The following is a 19,523-nucleotide window of genomic DNA, read 5'->3' on the forward strand; positions in this document are numbered from 1 at the left end:
TTGAACAGACAACTCAACCTTGAAGCCCTGAGGATATCACTACTATATAAAATCACCACATCACACCACCTTCATGCAGCAAAAAAAGCAACATTTGTATGATCACATACAGTGTTTCTGATCTACTGTAAGAGCTCATGACTACTCAGCACCTTCAAGAAACAATAAATGCTCGTTGAAATCCACCTTTACAGAGCTATTTGTCTGATTTTTACAGCAAATCAAACAGTTAACAGTAACTGTTGGCTACTATTGCAAGTAAGGTCATTTCTAGGATTGCTAGAGGGCATATGCACACACTTAAGGGCAAAGTTGCTGACTGTGAACAATCATGGCCTACATATCAAGAGTCTTGAAGGAAGTGATTTTCCTGAACTCACTTTCTTTTGAGCCTAAATGACCAATACCAGCCAACTTTTTCCTAAACACCCAGTTTTGACATTGAGTTGCTCATGCATACGCATTTATTAGAATTTCTACGTAAGTTCATTCACTGAGATCATTAAATGTAATGCACAAATACCAAACATTCATTTCCAATGAAAAGTGTAACACTTTTTTGCTGTAAGTGCGTTTAAACAACTGTTGTTTTCTCCGTGTTTGGTTCGAGGGGAAGCTACTTTGTTCGACAGTAGTTGAGCTCATTAAGCCAACCGCCTCAATGACATAATTAGTTACTCCATTTAGAAATGTCTTGAATATATATCGTGCTTCACAGAGGATATTAACACTGGCAATGCTTCTCTGAAGGGATAACAATCAGTTCCAGTCATCAGTATCAGAAGATAATTAGTGGGTACAGAGGAAATTTGTGTTTCACGGCAGATATGAAAATTGTGTTTGGCAGCACAGATGCAGAAAGCAGTTTATGAACACAGATTAGCGCTGTAACCTCAGGAGACGAAGCATGGTGCTTACAGGAAAGGTGTGTGTGTGTGTGTGTGTGTGTGTGTGTGTGTGTGTGCGTGCGTGCGTGCGTGCGTGCGTGCGTGCGTGCGTGCGTGCGTGCGTGCGTGCGTGTGTGTGCATTCTAATTAGTGTTACTTCTGCCTAATTACCAGCATTAGGGCAGACGGGTGTGAAGACATAAGACAAGCACACATACACACATTGACCCAAAATTCAAAACCTCCACACACACACAAACAATCTGTGTGTCCCCTTTTGTGTGCTGGAGCCATCGTTGTGTGAACATGTGCTAAATGGTTCGCCAATAACATCAGTCACACACCCATCAACAGCAGCAGTTGTGATTGAGTCAGATTCTCCTGTGCTTCAAGGAAATGAGCGACCTCTCTGGAACTCGACCTGCATTAGAAAATACATTTTGTGCCTCCTGGGTATTGTGCATTTTTTAATCAATATTATAAGGAAAATTTATTGAATGTTTCTGCAAGCTGTTTACATTCAGCACTAAATGTTCACATTTAGTAGATATACAAAATATCCAGCATATTTCATGAGTTTTTCTAATTCTATGAGCTCCAGGCTTAATGCTTGATTAAGGTTAGAGATTAATCTTCGTCTTGGTTAGTTAAATATTAAACAAGTTATTGCTTTCAACATAAGACGGACTGTGACATTTTTCCAAAAATACAGCCTTCCTCTAGCCTTGACGTAACCCAACTCTTTTAGGCTATACGTAAAAAACAGAAGCCCCTATATACGCTAACACATGACCTGAACCACATCTACCCACCTGGAAGCTTCAACTTACTTGCAAAGCTTTCTAGACTGGGAAAAAAAGTTGACAGTATAATCCTATCTCTGTTTTGAAAGATTTTGTGGAAGTTTTTGCTCAGGGGACTCTGACCAACAGGAGCAGCAGAGTAGTTTTTAAAAACTGCAGCTGAGATTTCCCAAGTCAGATGTGCTGAACAGAGCTGTCGAAATTCTTTTGCTTGATGCCAAGACCACACATTAAACAGAGTGAAGGAAAATCTTGTGAAAATGTAACTGCGAACAAGACTAGGGGTGCAACAGAATGCAAAACTAACTGGATCAGATCATGACTTTTGAGTCACAAGTTTGATTATTTTTCAGACAAAAAAAATAAGAAAAGAGACACAAACGCTGCCATGACTGCCACTGCCAACTGCTATTACATTGCACTGTTTCTGTGAACACACACTGTTCTTCAGTTCTGAACTGAGCAAGTCTCTGAGGGAAAAGTAAAACATTTTCAAGAACCAAGAAAAGAAATACACCTGCCGTCTACTGAAGCATTTAGGATTACTATGATCTAGAACAGCATCTACGCAGACAATTGCTTTGTATCTTGTCATCGTAATTCTGCACTGAAATCTAAGGACTAAATTTCCTGAAACTTGGCAGTGAGGTGGAGCATGGCCAAAAAATGTTAGTGCCAATCTGGATCGTTTTATTTAAAATTCTGACATACGGTCTTCACCTAAAGTGTCCTTCTACCGTTTTTAAAAAGTAGCACAGACAGTAAAACTGTATTTCACACAATGATGGTTAAACAAGCCTATAAAATTTGCAAACCAAATGTGTGTCAAGCTGTCGGTGGAGATCCGTAAACATTACAGATCAACTTCGGTCCATTACACCCCCAATAAAGACACTGCAGAGTGTCACGCTCTGCTGTGCTAGCATGAATATTCACAAAGGTGGTGGAATGTCATATTTTCAAGGCTCGCTGCAAGTCTCTATTTCATTCATAACCATTTTTTTTGACATTATTTGCACTGATTACATTCTAATTCAGAACAGCATGATCCTGCTTTGTCAAAGCCACACAGAAATGAAAGAATCGCTCTAAGCCAACATCATATATAGTGTAAGATAAAAACTTCACCCGATTCTCTTGACTGCACTTCACAAGCACTTACTTTTCAAATGGGAGATAATCTCAGTCATAATGGCAAAATGTGACAAGATATTCTACCTCATTCTATCTTGTACCTCTCATACACAGTCCAGCTCACACACAACGTCACTAGAAAGTGGCTTCAGCAGAGCATGTTGTGTATCAGTCTAATAGAGCAAAGATAACAAGCTCTCAGCTGCCTGTCCTGTTGACTGACTGTCTCGGTGGGACGCCTGACAGGACGAGGAACAGCATCTGAGCAGCAGACTCTCTACCTATCAGTCTACCTTTATTCTGGTTCATTTTTCTGTAACTTCACTTTGTTACCTTGGCTCATACCCCCAAAACAGTCTGAAAAACAGTCCTGGGAACTTTTGCTCTAGTGCCATCATCAAGTCCAAATTTTGATTTGTCCAAAATTAATGACAATCCTTCCATTCTTGGCTGTAGTTTGTGTTTAGTTCTTCACTTTAAAAGCACTGCTGTCCTTTGTTAGACTAACTTGAGCAAATTAAAGCCCATTATACTGTGATGATCCAGAGGACAAAACAACCAACAGGATGGTTGAAAGACTTTGGTACTTCTGAAGAGAATAAGTTTCCAAAAAGTCCAAGATAGAAATGAAAGAAATCAAATGCTATAGGAGTCCACGAAGCCCAACCAACAGGCATGAGAAGCATCCACTTAGATCTGTCAGGGTCTTGCATCATGCCAGCAGACATAAAACACATCACACTGAAGATAAAATGTTGTGTGGGTAAATCAAAGTGTAATAGAATGAAAAAAGGGATCTCTTGATCATATTTTCTCCCCCATCCCAATCCTTGAGATTCTTTTTTATCCTCCCCTAATAATCCAATATTTATTTCCATTATATTTTTAGTGATTGTTTCCTACATAGTACAGCTGCAAAGCACACAGCTGTTGTCTGTCAGCAGAAACCTGTGACTGATCCTGCAGCATGATTTCTGAAAACATCAGCTCAAGATGTTTTTGATCACTCTGTGGTGCGAGTGTGAGTGAAGTGGAGACATCAACAAGGAGTGGACTGATGGCAACGTGATTCCCCTACAAAGCAGCTCACCTTGTTCTAAGAGCTGTTGAGTATTCTCAGTTGCTGCTCTTATATTTAGGATATTATTACATTGAAAACGACTTAATCCTCCATGGACGGAATCCTGTCAAATCTGGTGCAAACTCACTCTTTACACACAAGCGATGCTTTGTAAAACCCAAACCATAATGCAGATATAAAGTTTGTTCCATTTTTGCACAAATTAATGCAGTAGAAGATAAACATTTAAGATTACATTGAGAGAATTCTATATTTATTGAACACCACTGACAGGGACAAGAATAAGAAGGCTGATGAACAGAAGAGCTACAGTCATCAGTGAATGGCTTCATATGCTCGCTGGAGGGTTTATTATCTAAAATGTGTAGTACACAAGTTATTCTTTCACTGTTGCTTTTTAAATATTCCATTTCAAACATTCTGATGTTTTAGGCTCTGTTTCAGCAGGGCAGGGAGTTTGCTCTGTAGCTTCCCTAACTTACTGTACAGTGGTTAACTGATACCAGCAAGAAACAAAAGCCTCATACTGATGCCTGAGTTTCAAGGGTAGTGGTAACTGGAGCAGAATCTCAAGCTGACACAGAGCAGCCTGGCAGTATTTCATCGTCTCTAAAGGTTTAGTTCAGATTTATTTGACATTAGGTAATGTGAGTTACTGGCTAGAAGGAGTACTGATGCATGAATGTGGTCAGAAAATACCAGCCAGCCAACAGACCCTGCTCCTGTTCACTGCATGGCAAATGATGTGCTGAGTGGTTTCGATGCATACAGACTCAATAGCACAGCATGAAAGGGTCAGATGCAGTTTCCACTTTAGGGCTGCAAATTGAGGTTCAGAAGCATGCATTCAAGTTAAAAGGTTTCAACTTAAGCACAAGATTTGCTTCCTCAGTCAGAAGCCAGGCTTATTAGCTGGAATGTGCTGTTGTACGCGTGACAGTCTTCATTATTTCAGAAAGATAAAATTCACATCACACTTTCTGTAAAAATGGAAGTCACCACTCTGGGTAATTATCAGCCAAATTCTCAAATTCACTGCACAGTGAGGCCTTCTGCTTGTTTTGTTCACCTTCTAGGACTGGCTGCAATCACTGGTAGCACATTTACATAAAATCCACTCTGTGACTATAATTAGCAAGAAAAAAAAATCAGAAAGTGGCCCACGTCCTAAGTTAATATAACTACATGTGTCCAAAATGATATCAGGGTGACTTTGTATATTAATTTGTTTCAGTTGTAAGCCAAGATGCTGCTGCTGTGCCACCCATGAGACCATCTTTGGCATTAGAACAGCGACACATCTGCTGCTTTACTGACTTTACTCTGGATTCGATCAAAAAATACTATCAGTTGCCAAAACTCAATGATGTTGATTTATTTTGGAGACTGTCTTCACAAAGAGGACAGCAAACGTTTCAGCAAAGGAGGAATTCAGTTGGCAGTACTGAGGTCATGTGGGGAGGAGGTCAGGGTGAAAGAAAGGGTTCACAAAACATCAGACTTTTATACAGGAGCAATCTGTCTCCCAAAAATGACATTTCCATACAAAGGTAAGACTGTGACACAGTGTAATAGGTCTCCAGTTTGAAGGACAGAGGAGGGGAGGATGGAAGAACAAGTCAGCAAAATGATTTTCAAGACACGGGGATTTATGTCCTGTGTGTGAATATTAATGAAGTTTTGTTTGTTTACTTTGGGTTATCAATGACTATTCAGTTCGGTTACGGCACCAAAACTAGGTGGTTAGGTTTAAGAAAATATCACACTTTGGTTGTCACTTTCACAGCAATGAGTTCAATTAAGTTTGGGCATAAAAACTACTTGGCTAGGTTTAGGTGAATATCATAGTTCGGGGTAAAATCGGACTCTTTCACAACGTATTCGAAGCTTCTAAGTTAAGTGAAATGCATTAGAGATAAATTGCAAATACACGCAATGCTGCAGAAAATACTTTAATCAACACAGTAGCTGAAGTATATGTAGAATGCTCCACAACAAATATTTGCACATCATATTAACATCATTTGCATCAGTGCCTTGAGCTACACACAGCCGCATTAAGGACATCCCTAACAAAGGAGAGCACTAAACTTCTGCACACCTACAAACACAAAGAGTTACTCAATGCTTTCTCAGAGTACATGACAAACAAAACTATAATTGACGGTGCAGATGGATATATTCTGCAGCCTCTGAGTGCCTCCCACATGAGAAAAGTGTAGAGGACAGAAATCACAGAGCGAAAGGTCAGAGCAGTGGAAACAGATTCACTGCAGTCACATTTTCTACAATTGTTTTCTTACTATACTCTTTTGCAAATGCTCATTTACTCAAAACTGTAGCTCAAGACTGACTTGAGCATATATGACCCATCTTTAAATGCACATTATTTACTTTAGTCTCTTTTGCTATGCTTAAAAAAAAACTTGCAGGGGCTCCAATACTGTGATCACCCGCTGAGAAACTTCAGATCTCCACCACCGATCGCCAGCTTTCGCACCGACTCCAGAGACCGGACCACTCTGTCAGGGGACTTCATTTTCCTCCTCACAGAGATTATCAGTGTGAGACACAAAACCAGCGCCCAGGGATTCCTAATGAGCAAAGTCTCTTTACTCAGTTTTGTTTTTCCTTCTTTCAGTCGCTCCCTTTTCACACTCTGACGTCAATATAGTTGTGTTTCCCCTATCTGCCTGGCAACCCTCGCTTGACAAAGTCTTGGGGAGATGAGCTTGTGAAGAAGTACGAGCTTTCTCATAAGTTCTTCTCGAGGCAATTAAAAGGCTTGATTAGCCCAGCATCCCTCATTTATTCGCTCCCTCAAGTAGTGTCATTCTAATGAAGGGGGAGCAATCACGGTGAGGGCTGCACTCCTGTTGAGTGTGCACTGGAGAGCATAAACACTCTGAGTAGGGACTTTACACCAAAAGTGTTTGTTAGAAAAAACAAGAGTGGCAATGGAGGCGAACACAGAAAAAAAACAGGGTGTTGTGTGATGCCCGAGAGCTTCACAGTGTTGTAGTTGCATATAAGATGCCTACTTAATGAGAGGGTTATCCATACAGACTGAAGACAAAAGAAACACAAACTTAGAGGCAGGATTTGCAGATAAATTTAATAGATTTCATTTATTTATTTTGTATTGATAAATTAAAAATGCTAAAATCGTCTTGTATATGTATAAGGAGATTAAAGAAAAGCTACATAAAAGCTTTACATTTTATACAGCAGAGGAGACGGTTTGAGTTGTTTTCCTTTCAAACATAAACCCTGTTCAACATGGGATTACACACATGGGATCAACCAGCATTCATCACAGTCATAACAAACTGTTGTCACAGGTTAATCCCTGGTGTTGCAAAGTCCACAGCTTTCCAAGAATTCACTGCTCTTCCACAGAATACCAGCAGATCAAATGCACAGACTTTGATGGAAAGTTGTGGACTTTCAGCTTTAAAAGAGTAGTTATGTTTATGCTTGATATAACATGGGGCAAGTGCTCATTCAATCAGTTTTTCATTTCCACTGCACAGGTTCCTAAGGAAATATCAGAAACCTGCGTGAGTCATGCCATGTCAATATGTGCCGTTGCTTATTTAGAATCAGGTCACGGAGGCAGCAGTCTAAGCTCAGCATCCAGCGTGTCTCGATACAGTTCCTTCAGCTTCTCCTGGGGATTCCAAGTGCTTCCCAGGCCAGGAGAAGATATATAATCTCTCTGGCGTAGTCAGGATCTTCCCTGCGGTCTAGTCCCACATGGGAAACGAGTAGAGGAGAAAGGCCAGAGTAGTGGAAGTAGATTACTGCACTCCATTTTCTACAATTGGTTTTTTCTCACCTCCTTGTTTTTTGACTATACTTTACTGTAACTGGAGACTAACATGAAAAAATACAATACTGATCTTTAAAGGTGCATTTTTACTAAAGCTTCTTTTTTAGGGTCTCGATAAACATCACAGGTGAGTTTGAATCTTGTTTTTTTTTTTTGCCTGCAATTCCTCTTCAGGAAGGCGACCAGGTGGCATCTTGGTCAGATGTCAAAACCACCAAAGCTGGGAAATTCCAATTCAAAGGATCCAGTGTAAACTCCCTGCTAATGTCTGAGTTCCTCACCCTGTCTCTCAGTCCACAGACACTATGAAGGAAACTCATTTTGGCCACCTGGACCCACATTCCCAGTCTTTCGGTCTTTATATACATTTCATGTCCACAGGTGAGAATAGAAAGGTAGATCAGCTGGCAAACTGAGACCTTTGCTTTTTGACAAATCTCCATCCAGATCCACTTCACTGCAGACACAGCTCCAATCTGCCAGTCAGTCTCCTTTCTAACCTCATTCATGAACAAGACTCCAAAGCCCTTGAACTCCTTCACAGTGACAGTTTTCCAGCAGAGGACCATGACCTCAGATGTGAATGACACACTACAGTGCTGCACAGGATCCAGGTGTGATACCATCAATCAAATGTGAGCAGAATTATTATTGCACAGGTCTGAAGACTGAGAAGGAAATGATCCAATAATTCTACAGCAACCCCACCGTGACCCTACAGCAAACTTATACTAATCTTACAGTGATTATAGACCCGCATGTTCACTCTCTCAAACCAAAAGGTGAGTAGAGTTGGAGCCACCTCGTACCCTGTAGGGCTGAGTATTGACCTGCCCACATTAATGGGAAACATGAGTTTCTTCCACATTACTGTGTCAGTCTGGGGGGGATTATCAACTGTAGACTTCGAGGCTCTCGATATCTGGAGCAATTTCCCTGAGTATTGATTACAAGATATTACATCAAGTAAGAAGTGAATATTGATTGGCTGCCAAGTCAATTAGAGTCCTCCTGCCGAGATGCATTGAGGACCTTCTTGACACAAACACAATAGACACTTTGACTTTTTTATAGCAAGAAAACCACAGACATAATTAATAATGTTAATAATGGTCCTTGGGGCAGTCGTGGCTCAGAACTCTGACCTCATCGCATGGTTGCTGGTTCGATCCGTCGCCGGTACACGTGCCAACTGAGCCTGAAGCTGCTCCCAAAGGGCAGGAAAGCACCTTGCATGACAGCTTTGCCACCATAGGCATGTCAGTGAATGAGAAACACTGGAAAGTGCTTTGAATAATGTTCAGGTGGGAAAGCAGTAAGTGCAGACCATTTAGCATTAAGTTGTGACATATTGCCAAGTCAGAATTTTAGGTTAAAGCTTTCTCTTATGACCAAATACATGCAAAACTACTGACATTTCAAACATCCTCACCTGTGCTTTGTGTTTAGAGCAAATCTTAAAACTAAGAAGTTCCGGATTGCAGAACTGGTATTAGTTACATCAGAGATGGCTGTCAGACAGTTTTACCAACCATGGGATCACTGGAGAATCCACACTAAGCCAGAGTAGCAAAAACTATAGATCTAAAAATCTTAGTTTTTGTATCCTGCATATAAGATTCCTTTTGTATGAAGCCCACCTTTAGGACCTTAGATTACATTAATTCTGTCATCGATTATACTGTGCAGACAGCAGGTGCACCCTCCACATGGAAAATGTAACAACCCAAACCTCCAACAGAGAATATAGAGGGGGAAACCAAGATCATATAGAAAATAAAATTGAAACGGCTTCAACAGGAGACAGGTGGGGGCCTTATCTAAAACAATGAATGTTTTCTCTGTTTTTACATCTGAATTCATGTACTTTGTTACCTTCCAAAACTACATTTTAAAAACTACAGCTCTTATACTCCCCCTCTACTTGAAAATGTGTTTTGGTCAATGTTGCTTCTCTTGGATGTTTGACCTTCACTGGACAGAATGATGTATGTTCACAGTTTGATACTAAAAGGCTATTGTGAATTTTTCTCTGAACTATCCTATAATCTCAGTTAAATAGTTTGACCTTTTCCAAGAGGGGAGACCCATGGATGTCCCAATGTGATACCATTTTTTCTAGGTAATACACATTTTACATATATTAATAGCAGAATCAACCCAATGTATTTGCTTGAAAACTAAAAAAGGTTTGCAATGCATCAAGAAGAAAAAAAATTACCTAAAATCAAAGCGCATGCATTTAGGCCAAGCCAGGATGGATTTGGACAGCATTCCCATATCCCACCGACATATGTAACAGAGCCTTTCTAGACCAAAACGTGTCTTTTGACTGACGGTAACATCAGCACAGGGCAAATATCTACTGTACTCAATTTGTATCAGCAGTTTATCCAATACAGATTGGTAATGCAGTTGGTTATTGATTAAGAAAACCTGTGTGACAGTGGACATGAAGAAATGATAAAACAATATCAGAGATCGCTACCGCATCCCTAGAAAATTTCTAACCATATTTTTTAATAAGTTTTATGAGAAACCACATATTAAACACAAAAAGAGTAAAGAAATAGACAAAAAGTATGGTCATATATGTATATATTTGGACAAGTGTGGAATAAACCCTATATTCCAAACAAGACATTCTTTTACAGCTACACTGCATTTTCAATTTCAATTTTGAAAGCAAAGTAATTTCTACTTATAAAGAGTCAGGGTTAGGAGGTTGGACAGGAGGTGGAGGGATTAATCAATCCACCACAGGACTCTGACTCAGCAGTGTGAGGTTCACATCCAATGTGGAATCATGGACTGAAGTTTTGTTTCACTTACTGTTAGACTTAGTCACCAGAACTACTTGGTTAGTCTTAGGAAGACAACATGGTTTGGATTTGAATAGGACCTTTTCACAACATGTTGTATCGCCATTTCCTCCATTTTCTCGATTAACAGTATGATGAGTCCTGCCCCATCTAATGACTGAAAAGAAGCGAGACTTACATTGCAATAAATGGAAAAGATTTGTAAATATATCTGCCATACATCACAATCAATCAGCAGGAGAATATGTTTCCCTAAAGACATATTTGAGACTGAACTTTACTTTTATATAGTTTCTGGGAGACAGGCTCATGGAGACCGTTGATATCTGGATTAACATGTAAATGCTGTGCTTTGTCTGTCACTAATGTAACACAGAAAACCAACCCCAATCCTGCTCTTCAATCACTAATTTCAGCATGAAGCCATGAGCTGACTGCTTGGCATGTTAATTACTCTCAATTATCTTGCTCATCTTTTCGAGCCATTCATCTCTGTCACCCTGTGAGGGTAATAGTCTTTCAGTCACTCGGCGAGATGAGGGAGGGGGCTTGTTTTTGTTTATTCACTCATTAAATTAATTACCAAGATCATTCACATCAGTCTGACTGTCAGAGTCAGCGAGGGAGATAAAGAAGCTCAGAGAAAATGAGAGGAAAAAATGAAGAGTATTGAGTGAACACAAGACTGAATGAGGATCTTGCTGGATGCTGAACAAATGGGCCGCCCACAGATTGTGATAGAGTGACATTATAGAGGTTAGTGGGCTGTAGAGTCGTCAGCTGTCTGTCTTTTTTCACTTCACTCAGTCACTGTATGGAAAGGGAGGTGTGGCTTCTTAAGCACGGTCTGCTTCAGCTGACCAAATCAAAGCCTCTCCTAAAAATCAAAGCATTAATCGAGGGTCAGTGCATTTCAAATCTGACCTTAGACACTCACAGTGTACTTGAAAACTGGGGCAACCTTCATCATTGATTGAAAGCTCTAGAACAGCCACTAAATGGACTTTATAGTAAGAAAACTACAGTTTTCGAAGATCAAGGACAAACCTTATAAGCTATTGAACAGGAATTTCTCAGAAAAAAAATGGTAATGTGAACATCTCCACTTTCATAACAAGTGAGTAGCCTCGATCTCCTTATTAAAGTTAGTACTAAAAGCTCAAGAACACTTTCTGCACTTTGTCCTGATATTGTTTTCTGTGTAAGTGCAGGTGAGGCAAAGTCATGTGGTTGAAACGCCGTCTCTCCACACACATGCACTGCAGCTTCATTGTTTTTGCTTCTGAACACACCAATAATCATGGAATATGAGAAGAATAGCCTCCCTGGTATCATCCAATCAAATATTTGAACATATTAAATTGTTTGTTAAAGTGTTTTGGTGCCGTTTGTCCACCAAAGGTAATTTCAGCTGGACCTCACGCATTACGTGTGCAGATGCTACGGCAGGCTATTGACAAGTTAATGATAAATGGGAATACTTTTGTTCACTTTGTACTTGACAACAAAAACACAATTATCATGAAATGTGCTCAGATTGTCACTGCTGTAATTACAGTTGCAGACAACCTCTCATTGTCAATTTCTTTCTCAAATCTTGCCTCAAACTAATGCATGTGCACACACGGCTGCCTCTGCTCTTCCTGTTGATCCATGCGTCCTCCATTAAATATCAATTCCATTAAGCCTGTGGAGCTGCAGGAATTATCCTGACATTTCTCCATCGACCAGACAAGTGAAAGTGCTCTAAAAACTTCCCACTGAAGATAATGCAATGATGACTGGATGGATCTGAAGATTTATCAACGTGTGCTGCAAGAAGAGAAGGAACAAAAGGCTGTTAAACTACGGCAACAGCAAGGTGAGTTAGATTGCGAAAGACAAGCAACATGCGAGGATAAAGATCCGAACCGTGAACTGAGAGCTTACTGCAGTATCACAGTAGCACTATTTAAACAAAGGAACTGCTACTTTAGAAAAAAAAAAGCAATAAATATGCATTAGGCAGCAGGCAACCCAGCTTGAATAACACAAGGATTGGCTTTCTGACAGTAAGTGTCGATTGGAAATGCAGTGTAATAAGCTTTTTAATTTGTAAATTCAATTTCACCAGAAACCTTTGAAATGTGCTTGAGTAAAACATTCCATTTCAATCAGGAATTTGAAGAAGCAACTTTTTAATTTTTTAAAAGATTTAGCCAATTTATAATTGTTCGGATTCTTCGTATTTAACACCAGCTCCACCAATTTGTCTTTAAGACCAGTTTTAACCAAGCTGCTACTGGCGACATGCTAAACGCACTTTTCTGTTGCCCTGACCTGTATTTTCTCTGTGCCCCACCATTCGACAGTACTACTACCTGTCCAGGCTGCCTTTGGTCCAGTTTTGCTTGCTCATATTCCAGCATCCTGTCCCTGCTGTGGCCTCCCGTGGTGATGCAGCCCCGGTTATTCTTGCCTCTCAAGACTCCGGGACTCCTGCTGTGCTGCTGTGCTGTCCTCTACATCTCACCTCCTGACCCTGTTGGTTCTGAGATCTGCTGCATCTCACACTCAGACTAATTGCCATTCCATGTTGGTAGGGTGCACTTGCTCTTTCCTGTCTGAACAAAACAGACCTGCCCCTGCTTCTCCAGGCTCTGCTGTGTATTTTCACTATTGTTTTCCAAGATATCCAGGTTGTGGGCAGTTAGGAATAATGCAGAATTTTATTGCTACCTCCGCACACTACTACTCAGTTCATTAGTTGGCTGCCTGAAATGGTTTCTGTCATCCACTTTATTATTATATTTCTGACTGATAGTGGATTTTGGGGGCAGAGTTTATTTCAGATAGCATACTGTCTGACAGAGAAAATGTTAGATTTGTTATTTGTTTCATCAATTCCAGGCCAAGATATAGTAATTTCATTTTCTCAAATGAATATTATTGTTCGTGCAAAAGGAAATTTTAAAATGATTCATTACAAACCAAAATGCAAATATTCCACTAAACTTAATAAAATTCATTAACCTGCACAAAACGGGGTTTTACGTAAACATGCTACATGCTCTATTATGGTCCTACCAGCTGTCAAAAGTAACGGAGGGCGCAATATGGTTTTTTCAGGGTAGATAATGATTATTAATAGTCAAGAGGGACGATAAACTTTATTTGGATAAAGATACATTATATGACACAGTTACATACAGTTGCTGTAAAAATGAAAATCTTTTTGTCCAAATGCAGAATAACACAAACTCCAAGTCAAACCTTTGTAAAACATTTTTTTAAAAATTTATGTCTAAGATGTGTTTAATTAAATGTGGAAGAACTGTTTTATTAGGAAATGGTTGAAGAAAATAATTCAACCAAAGATAATCAGTTTATCCTTCGACAAGATATTGTAAAATAATAATAATGAAGGTCTGATTTAGTCTTCTAAGATGCATTGTTGTATTTCAATCTTAACAGAGCAGGAATCCTCAGAGATGGACGACTGGTATCCCATGTAAATAAACACAAGCGCAAATATTCTATTTCTAAAGTACAACAAGACCTCAAGGCTATTCAGCACATACATTCACAGTATGCACCAGCAGCTCACAAATTAAACACCATGTAGGCAGAGGATATTACCATCATGCACAAGGAAATGCAAGAAACATTCTCTCCTGAGGATTCATGCATAAAACTTCCCACAGCCTTGACTCTAAACAAGAGAGACAGAAAGAAAAAAAACGCAGATATGCACCAGTAGCAAGCAGATTATGGTTACAAAACACACGGCTTCGCTGATTTGTGTACACGGAACCACTCTCATATCGTCACCTGAAACTGCCCAAAAAGAGGGATAATTGGCTGTTGGCAAGCCTCACGTTCCCCGGTGAACGCTGGGTTTGTCAACCTGCTCTTGGAGTGAGGGAGATTTAGCAGATGCATTTTCTGTCCAGTGGATCTGCCAAAAAGCATTTAACTGACTTCCAAAAAAATTGGACAAATATAGTGCAGTGTCATTGTAGAAAACCATGCCAACATAAACACAGACGCACACAGAAGAATTAACTGCTCCTATTTAACTGCAAAACACAAGCAGAGCAAATCGGGCACACATTTATCATCTACTGAGCGAAACTTTAATTATATCCCTTGTGAGGCCAGAAGGGAGCCCTGCCATTGAGTTGCACTTGAATTTAATCCATATTGCAATTACAACGACAGGAAGATGGGAATAGCTGAGTGACAGGCAGAGACTGAGGCAGAAAAGAAGAAAAGCTGGACTGTGAAACATGCTATTAAAGAAGCCCAGAGCCGAATACGACATGGATGAAGGGAGAGAAGGGTAGCAGGAAGTCCAAAATCTGATTCAAAATATGTCTCAGCGTAGTTTAAAAAAAAAAAAAAAAAAAAAAAAGCATGACATGTTCCTCCACTGCCTCAACTCAAAGAACTGATAAGGTGCAGTAGTTTCTCCTGTGGACTGGAGCTTCTCTGATATACAACAGCAACACCTTTGAAGTGTGAAAATATACTGCTGTGAAGCAAGGTGCTGCTGATAAAGACCAGATGCAGAGAACAAATCTTCTTTGGGTACAGCGTCACAGTGGTGCACAGCTGGAAGATGCTGAAGAAAGGTGTTGACAGAAGAAAGGACATTTGAGCACACCTAGTAAATCATCCCTGGTTAAGAAGTTGCTTTGAAACCTCACCACTAAAAATCACAACTTATTATTTTATGTAGCCTGTGAAGGCTCATTTTCTTAATCGATTCCGGTGATAAAACATTTTCATTCCAACATTTTCATCTATATAAAAAAAACTTCCTACAACCATTGGCCAGTCTACCTAAGGTCTTTACTTATGATTTACCACCTTGGGAAACAAAGCAAGTGTTTAGAGAGCACTTCATTTTATTGATGAATACACTGGGGGTTACAGAAACAGGCCATGAAGGGAGCTCTGCTGGCTGAGGAGTCAAGGCATTGACCATGAACGGTACTTTCCTTGCTGCTTGTTCAGCCAGGGACCTTTGCTGTATGTCATTCCTCTCTCTTTACCGTCAGCTCTACAATTATAGCGTTAAACCGTCTCAAAAATAGAAACAAAGCAAATAGGTCATGCAGTTGCAGAAGGCAATGCCTACAGTCGTAGTTTAAAGATCCCTGAGTCACAGAAGTGCTTAACAATCCTTCGAACATGTATGATTGGAAGCAGCTCTCGTGCATGTTCTGCAGACTTAAATATATCATAACAAAAAGGAAGCTTGAAAGGTGTAGTCTGACTTTGCAGGGCTATTTACCCGCCATGTAAGAAGTGAATCATGACCTCTTGAATAGGTCAGCTCAGTCTAGCTGAGAATGGATTGCAGTGGCCAGACATAATGAAACTGTAGCTCTGTATGTACTGTATGTGTGCACTGACTCCTAATCCTGCTGGAACCATTGCTCCTGTGACTCTTTTACCATTTACAAAATAAAAAAGAGTGAGCGGATGGGCTCAGTTTCTTTGAAATACTCGACAAACAGTAAAAACAGAAGCTTAGATGGACAGCCGATCAGAGACACCTGCAGGTTTTAATGAATGAGACACTAGTCTAGGCAATACTAATGATGCATTGTGATCATACAGTGTAGCCGCTTACTGGATGAATGTATAGTACATGACTCTAATCATGCTAATAGGCTGGTATGCATGCTGAGGAGAAAATACTGAAAGTACTCCAATTAATAATCAGAAGGTTTATTGCCAGCCCACACCAACACCACACACACTTCTAACACAATCAAAGAGCAACATTATCAAGTGCTCAATTACAATCCCAAAGTGGGTCAACGTAACCAATTTCAGCCTAATAATGGCACCAATTAAATATTTGTAAATAGCACAGTCTTGACAGTCAGATATGTTTGCTCACGTGCTGTGGAACTGAGTGTACAAGTGGCTCTCCACTTGCAGCTCTGCTCGTGGATCAATGCGTTTCCACATTTAAACATGGAGTCCAAGCCAACAGATCGATAGACTCAGAGTTTGTGATGGAAAAAGTTGTATGGACACACATTTTTGCAGAGTTCACCCATCCAGCGAGGGAATGACAGCGAGGCAAGGAAAGAGGCAGGAACTGTAGGATCTAAAAATGAAGACGATGAAGGCATTAGGAGAGACAGACAGGACGGATGTAGGGTATCAGGGCATCTATAGGGTGAAGAAATAGAGCTATAACAGAGATAAAAGCTTATATGAGAAAGACAGAGAAATAAGAAGAACGGAGAACGCCACTGGAGAGAGGAAATACAACTGCCGGCAAAGCCATCAGCACACCGATTCTTCTGTTAGTTCACAGTTTCACTCGCAAAGTAGGACACCCTGCTGGTTTGGATCCGTCACAGCTGGGAGTCCCCACACCGCCTCTCTGACCCGGGAACAGTTCCTGATGTACAGCATCAAAATTTCAGTCCGTCATCTGAACACGTCTTCAGCCGAGCAAGAGCAAGTATGACCTTTACGCTGCTTCAAAAACAATGCAAACACCCTTTTCTGTAGCGCTCCTTGGTATGCAGCGTCTGTCATGATCTGAAATGCACATTTAGCTGCTGTCATTCAGATGAACAGGAGAAAGCTGCTGCTCTGTGCAGAGCTGAGAATCAAGCTGCCAGGCTCAGCGACAGGCAGACGTTCTGACAGCTCTCTAAATTCTCTAAAATGGGGAACTTCATCCACGTGTGGAAAAAAAGGGACACTACAGTGCAGTTATGACAGGCTTCAGGAGTGATAACTGGAGAGCAATAAAATAATGCATTTGTTCCAGACAGTGTCCTCTTGGGGCTAATGAGCACCTTTCTATATGGTACTGAGGCAGCTGTGGATGACACTGGTAACAATACTGCTGACAAAAATATGACCCAATATAATTCATGTAAATCAGTGACACTTCTGCTGATGGACGGTTGTCTCTTAGAGTCACCAGATAAGCAAAAAAACAACCTCAGGGGAACCATTTAAATCACATTACATGGTCAGACTTAAATGTCTAAAATGCCTTTCATCAAATATCTTCTATGAATATGGCAAGAGTGCCATGATAAAGGGTTCAGTGGACTAGTATGAGAGGAAGCATCCTGTCAGTGTTAATTAAATAAAGGGGAACACCTGAGATCAACGCCTCCTCGGTGTATTTAACAAACTAAAGCCAGAACACATCATCCAAAAGACACTTTCATTCAGCTCTACGCTTCACTGTTGCTTTTAGGAGCAAACGAAGCACAAAATAAAAATCTTTAGCCCTCGTTACCTTGTGTCTTCTGCAGAGCTCATCCACACGTGGGGACAAAGGGAATCCCGACGCCTTCAGCACGTTGTTTTCAGAGCAGCTGTCACCACATCCACAACAAAATACAGTCTCTTATTCCGTCTCAGCGAGTGGTTTTCGCCATCCTCTCCTGGGATGTTTACTCCACAGCTGCCTCCACCGAGCAGGGTAATAATCCACGCTCTTCCAGTTGTAAATTTTTTTTGGTTCACATGATCAAAGGTTTCTCGCTTGTCCACTTTTCTTTAACCCCGAGATTAGAAATAAACTGACAGCAAACTGGCGCTTTCACCAAACTGATTATCTTTTTTTTGTCAATATTATTGTTCCTCCTTGCCATTCACCAGCCTCCCCTCCAGGACCGAGGGGCTTTATGTTTTTGGACGGGGAGACCAGAGGGGGAGGGAGGTGGAAGCTTTCGCGCATCAGCGTATAAAACGCATCTGAAAGTCGGAGCTCCCCTCCGATCATCCCTCCTCCTCCTCCTCCCTCTTCATCCCTCCCTCCTCCTCAGCAGACGACCAGTGTGGACCAATTGAGAGGCAGGAATAAAGAGAGAGAGCCGATCAGAGAGTCATACTGCTGTGGGACAAGAGAGCTGTCAATTAGCCAATGAACACACACCAGCAGACTGAAGCCTCAATGAAATGAAAAAAATATATATGATGATTTTGATCTACCTTCAAAAGTCTGGACACACCTTCTCATTCAATGCTTTTTATTTATGTGTAATATTTTCTACATTGTAGATTAATACTGAAGATTAACATTTTTTTTTTGTTTGCAACATAATTACTCTGCCAAGGAACCGGGGGAGTTATGTGACAATCGGAATATGTTTGTCTGACCCTCTGTTATTCCATCTGTGCGCAACATTACTCAAAAACGGACAAACGGATTTGGATGAAATTTTCAAGGACGGTCAGAAATGACACAAGAACCAACTCATTAGATTTTGGCAGTGATGCGGCTTACAGTCTGAATCCAAGGATTTGTTCAAGATTTTTGTATCATTGCGAGATAGCGACACTGCGTCACTGTAAGTGCTACATGATTGCGATCCTACTACAAATCAACCACTGCGGACTTACCGGGACTTATCCATCCACAATTATACAAGAAACAATTGATTAAATTGTGGGGTTGTTTCCAAGTCCCATCAATTCCCACTGCCCGCTTCATATTTAGGTCAAGCATTCGGTATCCGAACATAACGTACACATGCATAACGCACGCCTGTGCTCAGCGCAGGGTCATTTTGTTTGTGGGTAGATCTATATTAAATGGCCACATTCTATAGTGCCATGATTTCTGATCATGCTGCATTTCTAAAAAAAAAATTTAATAATTTAAATGCTGCATTTCTGACAAGCCATATGGGAGAATGAACAGCCTTGGTGGAGTACTGCACTCTCTGAGTGCTATTCTTATTCCATACGTGGTCTTTTATAGTTATGTCTTAAGTATTAATCTACAATGTACAAAATAATTAAATAAAAACCACTGAATGAGAAGGTGTGTATAAACTTTTGACTGGTAGGTATTTTTGCCCATAAAGGAGATGGCGGACAAGCAGTGGATTGTAATTATTCACTGTTACATTAAGTAACCATTTTATTGAAATAATGCATGTTTCAACAATATGTCTGACAAGTAAAATAACATGTATTTATAATTGT

At 40.4% G+C, this 19,523-nt stretch overlaps 1 protein-coding gene across 1 annotated transcript in view; it reads right to left on the bottom strand.

Annotated features, from left to right (window-relative positions):
• Positions 1-18,241, bottom strand: part of pde4ba (phosphodiesterase 4B, cAMP-specific a) — a 204,834-nt gene extending 186,593 nt beyond the window's left edge. The window contains exon 1 of the mRNA XM_055015852.1: positions 17,827-18,241. The gene's annotated coding sequence lies outside the window, so the exon portion shown is untranslated. The remainder of the gene's footprint in view (positions 1-17,826) is intronic.
• Positions 18,242-19,523: the final 1,282 nt, after the last annotated feature.

The sequence above is a fragment of the Amphiprion ocellaris genome, chromosome 2 (genome assembly GCF_022539595.1).
Source record: "Amphiprion ocellaris isolate individual 3 ecotype Okinawa chromosome 2, ASM2253959v1, whole genome shotgun sequence".
NCBI lineage: Eukaryota > Metazoa > Chordata > Actinopteri > Pomacentridae > Amphiprion > Amphiprion ocellaris.